The following is an 18,119-nucleotide window of genomic DNA, read 5'->3' on the forward strand; positions in this document are numbered from 1 at the left end:
AAAAAAAAAAAAAAGAAAAAAATTAAATAGTGTATATACTGAACAAGAGAATATATAGTTCCTAAGGTAGGAAGAAGGGAACAGTCAGAAGACATAGATGTACTCTGAAACCCTTACCTTTTCCTATATCCTCATATACAGAATTAAGAGAATTTTTTTCAGTATAATATTATTCCGCCAGTTAGCACCTATACTTCAGGTTTTCCTTACTAATAATGAAAACAAAGATTCAAATACACAGTCCTTATTCTACTGATGAGTAGAATGGAAAATAAATGTTGGAACTAGAAAGAATCCAGAATTAAAGAAGAACTGGACATTTCATTAATTTTAATAAATATCTGAAACAAGATTTTCAGTCATTTTTCTAACCATGTGAAAAACAGAGGTCTCAAATTAGCAAATCTATATTTAAGTTTATTGATAACTCAGTTTCTGCCATTGAATTAATTTTTTGAATGTAAGTATTGCAGCCTATGCCGGAAAAAGATGCTAAACAGCTGAGGTTGTTCATAGTAGGATGCAGTATTCTTAGTAAACTGGACAATGAATAGCACTTATGAATATGTGTCACAGGAAATATATGCAAAATCAAGCTGAGATTACTATTTTTAATAATTAAACTCTGAGAAAGAAAAAAGTGTTTAAAAAAGGTCTAAAAGCCTAACATTATTAAAAAATAATTACGTTTATTTATTTATTTTTGTTCCTGTTTCTTGTCCTTAGCAACAAGAGTCCTTAAATTTTTCTGGATTTTCTGTTTTGGTGGTAGCTGTTTGTATGTTTGAGGGACTCAGAGGCAACTAAAAATATCTTGAAAAATGTAATTAAACACTTTTCATGGAACTCATGTTTACATTCAACTTTAGGTTATTCATGTATTAATTTTCATTTTTATGGTGATATTCTCATATTGGATGTAACTGCTGCAAAGAATATATAAACAGAACCTTACCAATTGGTTTGGTAGCAAGCTAGTGAATCCTCACCAAGGCCCAACACTGTATTTCCTCCAATTGAAAAACCTGTCAGTGACGGAAATAATTGTGCGGTTCCAGGTTATGACAGTTGTTATATATTTGTGAGGAGTATAATGAATGCTCAAAAGCATATTCAGAGGTAAAGCACAATTAATGAGAAATAGACTGATTGTGAAAACACTTTGCCAGATAATGTCAAAATAGAACTATTAGTCATTACCAGGGATATTGGCAAACCTTTCAAATTTACACATAAAAATTATTTCAGATCTTATCCTCTCTTGAGAAAGTTTGAAAAAGTTATCCTAGCTGAAACAAATTGTTTTCTGAGAAAATGAGAAAAATACCTGAGCATCTGAAGCAATACAAAAGCTGAAAGTACATATATTTTGCAGACAAGGAGCCAAATCTTTCCCACTGTACTTTTCATTTTACTTTAGGTGTCATTTACTTGACTGTGTACGTAAGATCCAATGATTCTCAGTGAATGCTCACCTGGATGGGTAAAACAGCTGAGGCTTGAACCAAACTCTTGTACCAGAGTAGAAGGCTGAACTGTAGGCAAAAAGATAATCTGTAGCCTTCAGAAAACTGGGACAAATCCAAGTAAGCCTATATTTGGTTGTTACCTTTCAGTAATGATATTGTTCCAGAGGAGGATTTTCTCCTGTCTTTTTAAAGATTTTGGATGAGATTCTCACTGGAATGAGGAATTCTTAGGTATCCAGGAACCTGTTGCCTGAACCTTTCAAACCAGTCCAAAAAGCTATCAAAACGTGTCATCTTCTGTAACTGAAACATGTCTGTGACCTCAACTGGGAGTGTTACACACTGAAAATAGAATATTGCTATCATAAATCATAACTAGCACCCCAGTGTTTTGACTCTTCAAGCAAAACAGCTGGGAGGTCTTGATATTTTAAAGTTTGTGGTCTTTGGTAAAAAAAAATATATATTTGAATTGAAATTGTATTCCAGTTGTTTAGGAAGCTAGACCTTGATCAACTGGAAAACAAAGGCTGTGACTGAAAATCAGTGGTCCTTTTTGACATGTCACAATGCACGTTTGCATGATGGTAGACTGAGAGAATTTTTACACATGAATTCGTATTTACATAGTCAAAATGTTACAACAGTTCTTAAGACTAACTAAATAAATAATAATAAACCTTGAGAATTCACAGTTTGAGACCTTAGAAGTTATCAAGGTTTTGCAGTCTGTTAGGACTGTCAAACGTCTTTTTATTCCTTGTCCTTGAAAACACTCTTACAACCCTTAGTGGTCTTCTATGCAATTACCAGCCTTCCAATAATTTGCATTGCTTATCTATATGGGAATGTTTTGGTGCCAAGCTGTAATTGTTGACGGTTGTTGTTCAGTGAATTCAGGCACAATAACTCCTATTAGAAAGGTTAATCAAACAGAAGATAACATTGTATTTTGTTCTACAAAACACTTAGAAAATCAAATTAGGAAGATTTTGGAATAACCCTAAGAAATGTTTTGTCTAGAGGATTTTCTGGAGGAAAAACAAAACAACAGCAACAACAAACCAAACTTTGATATTGTACTTAATTGCCAGTGCAGGTAGTATTGAATAATATGGCAGAGCTGAAACTTCCATGTGTGAATTACTTTGCAACTATTACAGATACATGCTATTTTCTTGCATAACAAATGAGATTAGTTTACTACTAAAAAAAAGGAAAATGAGCTTTGTATTTCCAATATTGTAGGGTAAAATAAGAGAGTGCACAACATCTATTTCTGATGACAGATAATGTTCAGCAAGCTCACATCTTATTTTTTTCCTCTTGGTAAATCATAGAATCATAGAACAGCTTAGGTTTCAAGGGACCTTAAAGACCATCTAGTTCCAACTCCCCTGCCAAGGGCAGAGACACCTTCCACTAGAACAGGTTGCTCAAAGCCCCATCCAACCTGGCCTTGAACACTTCCAGGAATGAGGCATCCACTGTTCCTCTGGGCTACCTGTTCCAGTGCCTCACTACCCTCATAGCAGAGTATTTATCCCAATATCTTATCTAAGTATACCCTCTTTTAGTTCAAAACCATTACTCCCTGCTCTGTCTCTACAAGCCCAGATGAAGAGTCCCTCCCCAGCTTTCCTGTATGCCCCCTTTGGCTACTGGAAAGGCAGCTCCCTGGAGCCTTCTCTTCTCCAGGCTAAACAATCCCAACTCTTGCAGCCTGTCTTTATAGGGTTGGTGCCCCAGCCCTCTGATCACCCTTGTGGCCCTCCACTGGACTCACTCCAACAGCTCCATGTCCTTCTTACGTTGGTGCCCCAGAGCTGAACTCAGTAATCCAGGTGGGGTCTCGTGAAAGAGGAGTAGAAGGGGAGAATCACCTCCCTCGACCTGCTGGTCATGCTTCCTTTGATGCAGCCCAGGATATGGCTGGCTTTTTCTGGGCTGCAAGTACACATCAACATTTTTCATCAAACAACAACCCCTCAAGTCCTTCTCCACAGGGCTGCTCTCAATCCATTCTCCACCCAATCTGTATTTGTGTTTGGGATTACCCTGGCCCAGATGTCATACCTTGCACTTGGCCTTATTGAACTTCATGAAGTTCACAAGGGCTCACATTTCGAGCCTGGCCCAGTCCGTTTGGATGTCATCCCTTCCCTCCAGGGTTGCAACTGCAACACACAGTTTGGTGTCCGCAAACTTACTGAGAGTGCACTCAGTCCCCTAATCCATATCACTGACAAAGATGTTAAATAGTGCTGGTCCCAATGCCGAATCCCTGATGAACTCCACTCATCAGTGGCCTCCATGTAGACATCAAGCCATTGACCACTACTCTTTGAGTGCAACCATCCAGCCAATTTCTAATCCACCGAGTGATCCACTTCTCTCCAATTTGGAGATAAGGATGTTGTGCAGGACACTGCCAAATGCTTTTTACAAGTCCAGGTAGGCTGCATCGGTTGTTATTCCCTCATCCAACAATGCTGTAACACTTTTGTAGAAGGCCCCCAGATTTCTCAGGTATGATTTGCCCTTAGTGAAGCCATGCTGACTGTCACAGATCACCTCTCTGTTCTCCGTGTTCCTTAGGAGGATCTGCTCCATGACCTTGCCATGCACAAAGGTGAAACCGACTGGCCTGTAGTTCCTCAGGTCTTCCTTTTTCCCTTTTTAAAAATGGGTGTTATGTTTCCTCTTTTCCAGTCACTGGGAACATCACTGGAATGCCATGATTTCTCAAATACGATAGAAAAAAATAGTGGCTTAGCAACTTCATGTGCCAGTTCTCTCAGATGTACATCATCAGGTCCCACGGGCCAGTTCACATTAAGGATCCTTAGATGGTCTCAAACCCGATCTTGTTCTACAGTGGATCGTTCTTCATTCTCCCAGTGCCTTTTTTTGCCTCCTATGACTTGGGTGGTGTGCCAATAGTACTTGTGGTGAAGACTGAGGCGAAAAAGTTCTTGGATACCTAAGCCTTCTTCGTATCTTTGGTAACCAGGTCTCCCATGAGAAGGCCCACATTTTCCCTAGTCTCTCTTTTATCACTGACCTCCTTGTAGAAGCCATTCTTTTTGCCCTTGATGTCCCTGGCCAGATTGAATTCTGACAGGGCTTTAGCTTTCCTAACTTGGTCTTTGGCTGCTCAGACAGTTTATCTGTATTCCTCCCAGGCTACCTGCCCTTGCTTCCACCCTTTGTAGTCTTCCTTTTTGTGTCTGAGTTTGGCCAGGAGATCCTTCTTCATCCATGCAGGCCTCCTGTCATTTCTGCCTGACTTACTCTTTGTTGGGATGCAGCAATCTTGAGCTTGGAGGAGGTGATCCCTGAATATTTACCAGCTTTCTTGGGCACATCTTCCTTCCAGGGCTTTGTCCCATGGTACTCTACCAAGCAGATCCGTGAAGATGCTGAAGTCTAATCTCCCACATCCAGTGTAGTGAACTTGCTGTGCGCTGTCCTTGCTGCCCTAAGGATCACGAACCAATAGCCAAGGTTGCCTTTGACCTTCACATTCCTCCCAAGTTTCTCCTTGTTGGTGAGAACAAAGTCCAGCAGAGCACCCCTGCTCACTGACTCCTCTGTAACTTGGAGAAGGAAATTATCATACATGTACTCCAGGAACCTCCTGGATTGCTTATGCCAGTCTGTGCTGTCTGTCCAATGAATATGGGGTGGTTGAAATCCTTCATGAAAACCAGGGCTTGTGAATGTGAGGCTTGGTCTTTCTGGTCAGGTAGCCTGTAGCAGACTCTCACTATAATGTCACCTGTCCCTGTCCTCCCTTTAATCCTGAACCATAAACTCTAGATCATATCTGTAGATCAGGTGCCCTTGTCCTTGTGGGTAACTTCAAATTGCCAGATGTGAACTGGGAATATCTCACAGCTGATACAAACATGTCCAGGAGATTCCTAAAACACCTTGATGATAACTTCTTGGTATAGGTGGTAAGGGAGCTGACTAGGAAAGTAGCCCTCCTAGATTTGTTGACTGTGACCAGAGAGGGTCTCATGGGTGAAATGGCAACTGGCAGCCATCTTGGCCATAGTGACATTGAAGTAGTCGAGTTTAAAATCTTTTGTAAATGGAAGAAAACTACCACCAAAACTTCAAGGATAACTTCAGGATATGAAGAGAGCAGACTTCAAGCTGTTCTGGGAACTAGTTAGTAAGGCACCCTGGGAAACTGCTTTTGAAGGCGTTGGGGTCCATCAGGGCCGGTCAGTTTTTATGAGCCATCTCTGAAGAGTGCAGGAGCAGGCAATTCCAAAATGCTGGGAGTAAAGCGGGTGGAGATGGAGGTCACCTTGGCTGAGCAGGGATTTTCTTCTAGAGCTGATACAGAAAAGGCAATTGTATGGACACTGAAAGTGAGGTCAGGAGATGTGGGAGGACTACAGATATGCTGTACACCACTGTAGGAAGATAATTCATGTTGCCAAAGCTCAATTAGAGTTGAAGCTGATCAGTATGGTGGGGGGCTTGCTTTTTTTTTTTTTTTTTTAATATGTTAACAGCAAAAGGAGGTCCAGAGATACTTGATGGGGATAGTCACCTCTCAAACAGGGACATAGACAAAGCAGAGATGTTTAATGCCTTCTTTGCCTCCGTCTTCAACACCAGTGGTGGACTCTGGGAACCCTGGAGCCCTGAGTTGGAGGACCTTGACCGTGGAATGATAAACTCCAGCCAACTCCATACCTGTGCAGGATTTACTGCTTCAGCTAGATGCATATAAATCTATGGGGACCGACGGGATTAATTCCAGGAATTCATCCAAAGAGCTCACTGATGTCATTGCGATACATCTTGCAATTATTTTTCAATGGCCTTGGGAATCTGGAGAGGTTGCAGTCTACTGGAAGCTGGCAAATGTTGTGCCAATATTCAGGAAAGGGCAAGAAGGAAGACCCTGGTAATTACAGGCTTGTCAGTCTCATTTCAGTGCCCGTAAAATCATGGAGAAAATTATTCTAGGAGTTACTGTAAAAAGCTTAAAAGGCAATGCAGTCATTGGTCATGGACAACATGGGTTAATGAGGGCAAAATTCTGTTTAATGAACTTAATTTCCTTTTATGACAAGGTTACTGACCGAGTTGACCAAGTAAAGCCAGATGATGAAATCTTTTTGGATTTCAGCAAAGCTTTTGACACTGTTTCTCACAGTATCCTTCCAGACAAAATGTCCAGCATATAGCTAGATACATAAGTAATATGGGTGAACAACTGGCTGATGGGTTGTGCTCAAAGGGTTATGGTAAATGGGGTTACATCAGAATGGTTTCCAGTCACTAGTGGGATTCTGCAGGGTTCCATTTTAGGGCCTGTTGTCCTTAATGTTTTTACAAATGATTTGTATGCTGGATTCAAATGTATACTAAGTACGTTTGCAGATGACACTAAATTAGGAAGCATTGTTGACTACCTCAAGGGTAGAGAGGTCTTGAAGAGAGATCTTGACAAATCAGAGGGCTGGACACTCAACAACTGCATGAAATTTTACAAGAGCAAGTGTCAGATTCTGCACCTGCAAAGGAGCAATCCTGGATATATATACAGACTGGGGGATGAGTAGCTGGAGAGCAGCCCTGCAGAAAGGAATCTGGGAGTTCTGTTTGATGGCAAATTGAATATGAGTCAACAGCGTGCCCTGGCAGCCAAAACAGCCAACTATATCCTGGGATGCATCAAGCACAGCACAGCACAGCTAGCTGGTCGAAGGAAGGGATTTTCCAGCTCTACACTGCACTGGTGTGGTCTTGTCTCAAGTACTGCTTGCAGTTTTGAGCGCCACAATATAAGAAGGATTTAAAACAATTAGGGAGTGTCCAAAGGAGGGCAGCAAAGATGGTGAAGGGTCTAGAGGGGAAGATGTATATGAGGAGCGGCTGAAGTCACTTGGTTTGTTCAGCCTAGGGAAGATGGGATTCAGGGGTGACCTCATCACAGTCTATAGCATCCTCTCAAGGAGAAAAGGAGGTTCTGATCTTTTCTTTCTGATGACCAGTGATAGGACCCAAGGGAACAGCATGAAGCTGTGTCATGGGAGTTTCAGACTGGGAATTAGGAGGAGGTCTTTGCTGAGAGGATGGTCATGAAATGGAACAGGCTCCCCATGGAAGTGGTCAAAGCACCAATCCTGCTGGAGTTCAAGAATTTTCTGGACAATGTTCTCAGACAGATTGTTTGATTTTGTAGTGGTTGTGTGTTTAGCTGGACTTGATGATTCTTGTACATCCCCAAATCGGGATATTCTATGATTCTGTGATTCTGTGATATTACAGAATTCAGATTCTTACAAGCAAATTTAAGAAAAATTAAGAAACAAAGTTAAAATTTCAATGAACAGTGTTAATATGCTTAAGTTGTCTATGCTAAGAAACTCACTGAATATTTGCTTCAGAAATGTGATTTACTCTTGCTGAAGATGTTTAGATGAATGGCAATATCATCTCTCAAATTCTGAATATTAAGTTGCAAGTAGTATTTGATCACATACAAAATACTTTGTATTTAAACCGTATCTGAATTACATTCACTGAGGAAACCAGTATCTGATTTTATTTTATTTTTTTGATTCATGCAATATTATTTTTAAATCTCTTTTGCAGATCAGTTTTTAAGATATCCTACAGAAAGCTGAAAGTTTAGTTTCTTCTAAAACATCACCTATTCATTTATGATCCTCCATCCTTCACTCAAATAACAAAAAACAATATATTATTCAAGTCTCTATTCATAATATGGAATTGATACATTTAGAAATCCAGTGAATGTTTTTGTACACATACTTTCTAAGGGACATACACTTCTTGTCAGGGGACTTAAAGTGGTGTATATGCTGTGATACATACTTTATCAAAAAAAAAAAAATCCTCAAAAGTAAATGCATTCAACATGCCTAATTATTTTCCTGAAATGCCTAATTTATTGAAAAGTAAAGTCTTAGTATATTAAAGAATGTACAGATTTTGTTAACATGGCATACAGATAAAAAAGATGAGTAGGTAGAATCAGTGCATTTTCTTCTTGTAATTGAGGATTAAATTGGAAGTTGTAACTAAGAGATTGTTCTCGGAACCTTTGGTATTTCTGTGTGTGCATGTACAATTATATCTCCATTATATTTAAGTTTTAATTTGTCCGGTTTCAGTTGGAATAGACTTAATTGTCTTCATAATAGCTGGTATGGTGCTGTGTTTTGGATTTAGGAAGGAAGTAATGTTGATAACAAACCAATGTTTTAGTTGCTGTTAAACAGTGTTAATGCTAGTCAAGAATATGCTGCTGTGCTAGCAAGCAGGCTAGGGGTGCACAGGAAGCTGTGAGGGTACACAACCAGGACAGCTGCCCAAACTGACCAAAGGAATATTCCATACCATATGATGTCATGCTAACAGTAAAGATGGGGGGAGCTGGCCAAGGGTGTTGTCGTTGCTCAGGGACTGGCTGGGCATTATTTGGCTGGTGGTGAGCAATTGTGTTGTGTATCACTCGATATATATATATATATACATAATTTATTATTATTATTATTATTATTATTATTATTATTATTATTATGTCCTTATCTCAACCAACAAATTTTTGCACTTTTTCACTTTTTTGATTCTCTCCCACATTCCACTGGTCAAGGAGTGAGCAAACTGCAGCAAGGTGCTTAGCTGCCTGCCAGGTTAAAACACAACATAACTGGAGTTCAAGAATTATCCCAGCAACAGATTTATATGGAAGACAGTAAATATAGTAGTCCTTTCTGATAACGTTAGATTTTAAAATGCTTTACATAAAAGAGCTATCATTTCTGCTTTACAATTAGAAAACCTAAGGAGGAATGTAGCTTGCCTGTGGTATTCATTAGGACCGGAATCATATGCAATTGGGTAGCTGATAGTGAAATAAAATAAAGTGATATGTATCTAAGTATTACAGAGAAAATGATAATATTGACTATAGAAATTTCTATCTTGTCTCAGTCATTTTTGAGCACAAAATTTTAAAAAAGACTAGAGACATTGTAAGCTTTTTTGAATTTTTGCAAAGTTTATTCTAGAAAAAAGAAAAAGGCCATGAGCTACTTATAAGTATTTTTTATATAAATAAAGGCATATACGCTAGGAAATGTAATACCAATAAACACATATTATATATACACAGACAAGTAGAGAGACTGAGAGTATGTATGTGTGTTTATTTGTGACAGCTGAGATTTCCAGAAGTGTTTGGCAATTTAAGACATCTCATTTTAGTATGTCTTAATAGGGCAATGTAAACACACATCACTTTTAACAGTAAAGCATCACTTACATGCTTTTGGAAGTCGCTCTCCATCTTTTTTATGAGCCCAGTTTAAGTATTTAAAGGATGCAATAAGGTCTCCCTGGAGCCTTCTCTTCTCCAGGGTGAACATCCCCAGCCCTCTCAAACTTTCTTCACAGGAGAGGTGCTCTAGCCCTCTGATCATCTTTGTGGCCCTCCTCTGGACCTGCTCTAACATATCTGCATCCTTCTTGTGCTGGGGGCCCCACATGTGGATACAGTAATCCAAGTGGGGCCTCACAAGGACAGAGCAGAGGGGGACAATCACCTCCCTCGATCTGCTGGTCACTCCTCTGTTGATGCAGACCAGGATGCAGTTCACGTTTTGGGCTGCAAGTGCACACTGCTAGCTCACATTGAACTGTTTGTCCACCAGAACCCCCAAGGCCTTCTCTTCAGGACTGTTCTCAAAGTCTTCTTCACCCAGTCTGTACTCATGTCTGGGATTGCCCTGACCCAGGTGTACCATCTTGCACTTTGAATCATAGAATCATTAAGGTTGGAATCATCTGGTCCAACCATCCCCCTACCACCAATATCACCACTAAATGATGTCCCTAAGCACCATGTCCAACCTTTCCTTAAACACCCCCAGGGATAGTGACACCACCACCTCCCTGGGAAACCCATTCCAATGCCAGACTACTCTTTCTGAGAAGAAATGTCTCCTAATTTCCAACCTGAACCTCCCCGGCACAACTTAAGGTCATTCCCTAGTTCTATCACTAGTTATCTGCAAAAAGAGGTCGACCCCCAGCTCCCCACCACTTCCTTTCAGGTTGTTGTAGAGAGCCATAAGGTCTCCCCTGAGCCTCCTCCTCTCCAGACTAAACAACCCCAGTTCCCTCAGCCTCTCATAAGACTTGTGATCCAGGCCCTCACCATCTTCGTTAGATTTAGATCTGTTAAACCTCATTAGGTTCACATGGGCCCACTTGTCCAGGTCCCTTTGGATTGCATCCCTTCCTTCTGTTGTATTGACTGCACCACTCAGCTTAGTGTCATCTGAAAACTTGCTGCGGGTGCACTTGATCCCACTGTCTAGTCATTGATAAAGATATTAAACAGTACTGGTCCCAAGACTGACCCCTGAGGGACATGACTCATCACCGTCCTCTGCATGGGCATAGAGCCATTGACTTACCACTCTCTGGGTGCGGACTTCAATCAATTCCTTATCTTCTGAATGGTCCACCCTTCAAATCCATATTCACCAATTGGAGATCAGAAATGTTATGTGGGACCATGTCAAAGCCTTGCAGAAGTCCATGTAGATGTCATCAGTCAGTCTTTCACTTGTCAACTGATGCAGGTCACACTGCCGTCCCATCATAAGCAGGCTTCATCCTCCCCAAATGTAAGCAGAAACTTTTTAAAGTGGATGGCAGTAACTTCCCTTTATGCCTAGTGCATCAGGGTGGTGTCATTCTTCCCTCTTGTTCCCCCTGTCTACTTTTGAAGTTTCTAAACTAAGGAAGGTTTCTTTAACCACCACTTCTTCTTCTTCCCACTTTTATTATGCTGGCAGGTTTTTGGTGGAATACAGGAGCTAGGAACTGTAACTACCATACATGACAACCCCAACTTACAAGATCTTTGTACATGAGTGGAAAAAATGGATTGAAATAATCATTTGTTATTTAACCTTTCTGTATGTACTTCAATGTTTACAATCAGTATACCTTTCAAATACAAGAACAGGGAGGAAAAAAAATGCTCCTTGTCCCCTATGGAAAGTTAGCATTCTTCTTATTCAATTCTTATTTGAGAATATTTATAACTTCCCTTATGCCTGCCTGGATTGACAGCTCACCTTGTGTGCTTCAGAAATATCTTTTAGAAATGAGTTAATCAAAGATTAAATATGCTGACTCATCTGTGTTAATCCTAGCTCACGGTGGTTACAGAACTGTCTCAACTAGTTGAAAATGTTCTAATGTGGTCTAGGAATGCCTGAACTCACAGCCCTGGCAGACATGAATTGACAGCTCTCGGAATCTCACCCATAGTATTGTGATTCATCAGACTTAATGAATAGATTCTCTTGTCAGTGGCATATTTTCCTGCTCTTTCATGGCACCTTTAATGTATGAAACTACGAGAGTCTTCCAAAAATAACTAGGGTAGGTGGCATGCTTTTCATATTACATGACTACCCCAAGTGATCCAAGCAGGCAATGAGGGAAAATGACTTTTTGTTTGTTTGCTTGCTTGACTGATGAGGCATTTTAGTTTCTGTAACAAAAATTTTCCCTTGTGTTTTTCACTACACTACATATATACAAGTATGTGTAAAAGTACAGTTTGATGAACAGGTTGTTTACAGAGCAACTTTCACTTTAAAAATCACTTTTTCCTCTCTGAAATTCTCTTTTTTGTTGTTGAAATAAATAAAACTCTTCACCCTTATCACCTAGCTTTTTTGAATATATTTGACAGTTATTTGTGTATACTCTTTCCCCTGTGACAGTCATTCAGACTTCCAATTTTTTTTTCAATGTAATTTCTTCTTTTGTCTCACATGATAATAAGAAAATTTAATATAGAAATATGCCAAGAATAAGCAGAAGTATGCATAGTATCTGTCATGCATTTCTGGTAAAACAACCTCCCCACAAATATTTGAAAAATATTTTTTTTCTCATAATTCTAGTTATATTGATTTAACAAGACATGTTTTTCATCTCTCCTCAGAGCGTTTCTACAATACCGATATTCATTTCTCTAAGGTCATCATCTTCTCTTTGCCTTCTCTAGACTGGAAGAGCAAATATAATGGAGCAGTGGAAGCCACATCAGTTTAAATTATTAGTCTGACTGTTTCATTCTAGAGGATAAGTAAATGAGTCAATGCAGTCCTTACTCAGATTTGAACCGGTTCTGTTGTAGGTTATGTTTGTTAGTAGGAGCAGTTGCAATAGCACTTTTATACGACATTGATTTTGTCATGGTGTATTGAAGAACGTGCTGTATTTAAACTGTGAAAGTAGTCAATAATGTGCATCCAAAAAGCTCAATACTTCTTAGAACAGAAAAGTCTAATTTTAGTTTGTAAGACTGTGGACTCTGTTTCTCTAGATGTAAAGAAAGAATCATATAAACACAGAGCTGACATGCAATTAGTGGTCCATACTACATATTGTCACAAGATTACCACCAACTGATCTGTGGTTCTACCCAAACAAGCATCCACATTGATATTATTGAATGCTTCATGTAAACCTCCATGAAACGAATGCATAGGTTAAAACAACAAGCAGTACCACTGTCTGTGGTACAAATTAGAAGGGACATAATGATTAGAAAATTTTAAGGGAAAGAGGCTTAAGCGAAGAAGGAATTCAAGCAACAGTTTCTCATCAGTTTCTGGGATATTCTTTTTCTTTCCTCAAAAATTCTGTCAAGATTTATTTACAAGTACCAGACAACTACCAGATGGCCAACCAGCTGCCCTCTCACTCCTCTTCCTCAGCTGGACAAGGGGAGAAAATAAGATGAAAAGCTCATGGTTCAATATAAAGACAGGGAGATCAATTACTAGTTACTGTCATGGGCAAAGCAGACTCAACTTGGGGGAAAATTATTTTAATGTATTGCCAATTAAAATAGACTTGGGTGGTGAGGAACAAAGACAAAAACTAAAACATCCTTCTCCCTTTTTCCCAGGCTCAACTTCACTCCCTTCATTCTCGAGTCCTATACTGCCCCCTCTACATCTTCCCAAGTGGCACAAGGGGATGGGGAATGTGGTTCAGTCCATAACAGTTCCTCTCTGTTCACGCGTTCCTCCTCACACTTCTCCCCTGCTCTACAGTGGGCTCACCACAGGCTACAGTCCTTCGGGAAATATTTACTTGCTCCACTATGGGGTCCTCTTCATGCAGCAGTGAAATACCAGCTCCACAATGGTCTCTTAACGGGCTACAGGGAAATCTCTGCTTAGGCACCAGGAGCACCTCCTACTCCTCCTTCTCTCATCTTGGAGCTCACAGAGCTGTTTCTCACATTTGTCCTCAGTCCTCACTGCTGTATATCATTTTGGACATTCTTAAATGCCTTTTTCCAGAGGTGCCACACCTATGGCTGAATGGACTCTCATGGTCACAGACACAAGCTATGAGGGTTACTCTAAGCAAAGGTCACAACTGTGGGGTTCTCAGGTTTCAGTAATACACAAGGACACAGAAGCCTGGTTTCCATTGATTGATGGCCCATTTCCATGTCTGTCTGAACTTATCAGAGATGCCTTGGTCTCCTGTCTTTGTCAGTAAGTTACTGAGTAGTCTTTATGGCTGCTCACATAATGGGCTCAGCCGTGGCCCTGCCTGTTGTATATTGAATTTCCATTTCTTACATTTCCGTGTTTTATCCAGAAGAATTCCTCAGAACCACAGCTTTGAACTGTGGATTGATTTTACTCAAAACCATGTACACAGGAGCTGTAGTTACATCCTGGTGGCAGAATTTAGAAAATGCTTATCTGTTTTCGTGTATTTTATGCAGGTAGAGTGCTTAATTGGGTGTCTACCTTACAGAATTGCCAATTTTATAAAGATCTTCCTTTTTCCACTGTGTTCAGTTAGATACATGGTATATGCCACCTTTTTAATGACTAGATAAATTATAAGTAGAGATGAAATTCACAGCTGCTTATTTAAACTTATAATTTTTAATGTGAATACTGAATAATTACATCACTTTGGTGCTCCATTTTTTCATAACACTATGTTACCTCCTGTGGAAAAAAAAATGGTTTAATCAGTTTTGATATAATTCTATATTACAACATTTAAGATATGCTGAAAAAAATGTGTTATGCAAAAGAAATCTACAAAGCTGTAGACAAAAGCTTGCTAACATTTATATACTATAACAAAGATGGACATGGATTTAATTCTAATAAAAAGCCAGTTCTTAGAGAAACTAGTTTTCTCACCTTAAACTTTAAAATTGGGAGTACCATCTATAGGTAGATTTAGGCAAAGATTCAGGAGCAATACTTCTGCCTAGAATTCTCTCCATAAATATAGATACAGACCTTCACTGTTTCTCTCTGTAGTGAACAGATGCACAACTGTCTTTGCAGAACTACTGCAATGCATGTGTAAAACAGATGTCTAAATGTTATAAATTGCAATGTAAAGCAAATAAGAGTATTTCAGTTGCAACATTATAAATCAAAAATCAAATCTAGCAGGAAAGAAAAAAACTGTAATAAAGTATCTTCCAACGTAGGCTGTTTTTTTCTTATAAAAATCTGTTTATATATACAGTGTCATATTGGCCTACCAGGAAATTTTGATGACATCAGCAAAACTAGAAAATTGGTCACATTTTTGAACTGGCTGTGATTAAACTGAAATCAGAGTGCTGTACACTACAAGGCAACCAAAAGTTGATGCTGTATAAGAACAATTTTTAGAAGTGAGAGTGCACATAAGATCTCTATTCATCTTGAGAAGATAAAACATATTTTGTGCTTAAGTATGGTTACTGATTTTTCCCTGTACTTTGAATTAATTAATCAATTATTCATTTTGACCTCTTACTGATTCCGCTGTATACCTGTATCCATGATATATAATAGTCCTTGTAAAACTAATTCCAGTCTGAAAAATAAAGCTGCTAGCCACTGCTTGTAGGATAACACTGTAGATAGTATAAACCACAAGAATTGTGATCAAAGGTGTGGTGCAAAGAAGGTTAAGGGAATGTGGATGAAAGGTCTGGGAGGAGGACAACTGCCAGAACTTAAAACAGCTGCTATACAACAAAGATCCATTGCAGTCTGCATATATTGAAGTCATGGCCACAATGCAGTGAAAGTAATCCTGTAACTTAACCTGTAGTTAATCCATGTAACCCATTTGCATTCACCATCTACACGTATACTAGCAGACTACATATGTGTGGACTGTTTTTTGACATTGAGGCTCATGCCCATATTATAAGAATTCTTAGTTTCAAAAACTGGCTGGTGACATGCAAGCTATCCACTGGGAAAACTTTCTATCTTCCAGATGATGACTGATTTATTTGGGAGAAAAGCTAGTTGGCACAGAATCACACAAGAGATTGTTCTAATTAAAAGTATAAACAAGAAGACAGTAATCCATAATTAGCAGCCTGTGTGAATGATATCACTTGTAGAGATTTAGTAAGTTTAAATGATGTTTGAATTAGGACACTTTAGACACTTAATGGAATAAGAAGCAGATACTTTGCATTAGATGAAGCCAAGGGCCTCTGTAAGGGACTAAGTTCCTATATACCACTTTTAAGTATAATTCCTCACCTGCTCACCTCAGCTGCAATTTAACAGTGGCATTGCCTAGTTTGTAACCAGTCAAGTCATCTAAGTACCCCAGTTCCAGCTCTGAGTAAAATTGTTCAGTGATGGTACCAAATTGCACCATATAAAAATGCAGCAAGATTCTCATTTTTACATCCCTGTACCTGTGCTTACCAGAACTTTGGACTCCAAGACTCCCAAGGAAATGCCCTAAATGCTAGGTCATGCATTCAATTTAATTCTCTTTTTAGATCAATGTAGCAGTTTTATAGAAAATTAAATCACTTAAATTGAATTATAATTGCTTCAGTAACAAAAGAGATTATAAAATCACTGTTGTTATCCCATTTATGTGACCAAAAAAGATTCAAGAAGACAAAAGAAGAATTTTAGAGCACATGTATCACATTTCATATGGGTATGCTAAGCACCAGATATAAAATACGACTGATGAAAGAGCACCACAGTTGCTCTCTTCAGGCTATTTGTTTTCTTGAGCTAGGGTAGATATCATTTTGACACCTATCTCAAAGATATGTTTAAGATTGCGTATTCCATATGTATGAAGGTGGAGTGGTTGACAGAGGTTGTGGGTTAGTTCGGGTGACTTTCTACTGAGTGTGCTCAGCATAGTGAATCCCATTCTTGGGCTCCCATCTGTTCCTAGACATTTTGTAGAGAATATAGAAACCTGATTTTGGGTTTTATTTTCCAGTATAAACAGACTGGTTAAAAGTTAGTCATCTGAGCACTAAGCCTAAGTCCTATTTTACTGATTTAATCCTAGATCTCTAAAATACTGTTCTCAACTGTTAAAAGTGCAATTTAGCATGTCTTTAATATCTACACATTACTTTACTTATACTTACATGCTACTGTAATTACCTTGAATTTTAATAGACTTCATTACAGTTTAGTAGTTTCTGATCCTGGAGAGCTTTCCTGCTGAACTACACTACAGATCAACATAAGCATAATTTAACCAAAGCTGTAGAAATATTTAAGAATACCCCTTACTTGTAACTTTGTCAGATTACACTACAGATATTTCATTGATATTTCCGTTTTCTATTTTGGTAAGAGCCATTTTTGTAGAATAGACTGCAAGTGAAATTTTTCAGTCTCAGAAGTTGTCCTTGTAATCATTGCACAGGGAGATGTAAATGTATTAGAAATGCAGTAAACAAGATAAAAATAGTGACTCGTATCCTCATTCTGAGGAAAGCCATATTGATCACATATGAATCGAACACAAGGCTTATTTTAAATGGTTTCAATACCAGTTTGGGAAATGTATGACATAGTATGCTGAACTGTGCTGGAAATGCATGTACACAAATACTATCTGTACACAGTTTATTAGTCTTGGGGACACGGATTTTTTTTTTTTTTTTTATTATTTTTTCCATAGAATCATAGAATATCTGAGTTGGAAGGGACCCACAAAGATTGTTGAGTCCAACTCCTGGGTCCCCAAAGGACAACCCAAAAATTAAAAAATAAAAAATAAATCAGATCACGTGTCTGAGAGCGTTGTCCAAATATTTCTTGAATTCTGTCAGTCTCGGTGCCATGACCACTTCCCTGGGGAGCTTGTGCCAGTGCCTGACCACCCCCTCAGTGAAGAACCTTTTCCTGACATCCATACTGAACTGCCTCTGTCACAGCTTCAAGATGTTTCCTCAGGTCCTATCACTTGTCACCAGCACTTGCTCCTCCGTTCCCCCTCTTGAGGAAGTTGTAGACTACGATGAAGTCTCCTCTCAGTCTTCTCTTCTCCATGCTAAACAAACCAAGTGACTTCAGCTGCTCCTCATATACATCTTCCACTCTAGACCCTTCTCCATCTTTGTTGCCCTCCTTTGAACACTCTCTAACAGTTTTGTTTCTTTCTTATACTGTGACGCCCCAAACTTCACACAGTACTTGAGGTGAGGCTGCACCAGCACAGAGTAGAGCGGGACAATCACTTCCCTTGACTAGCTAGAAATGCCATGCTTGATGTACCCCAGGATGCAGTTGA

Source organism: Cygnus olor, chromosome 2, assembly GCF_009769625.2.
Source record: "Cygnus olor isolate bCygOlo1 chromosome 2, bCygOlo1.pri.v2, whole genome shotgun sequence".
NCBI classification, from domain to species: Eukaryota; Metazoa; Chordata; class Aves; order Anseriformes; family Anatidae; genus Cygnus; species Cygnus olor.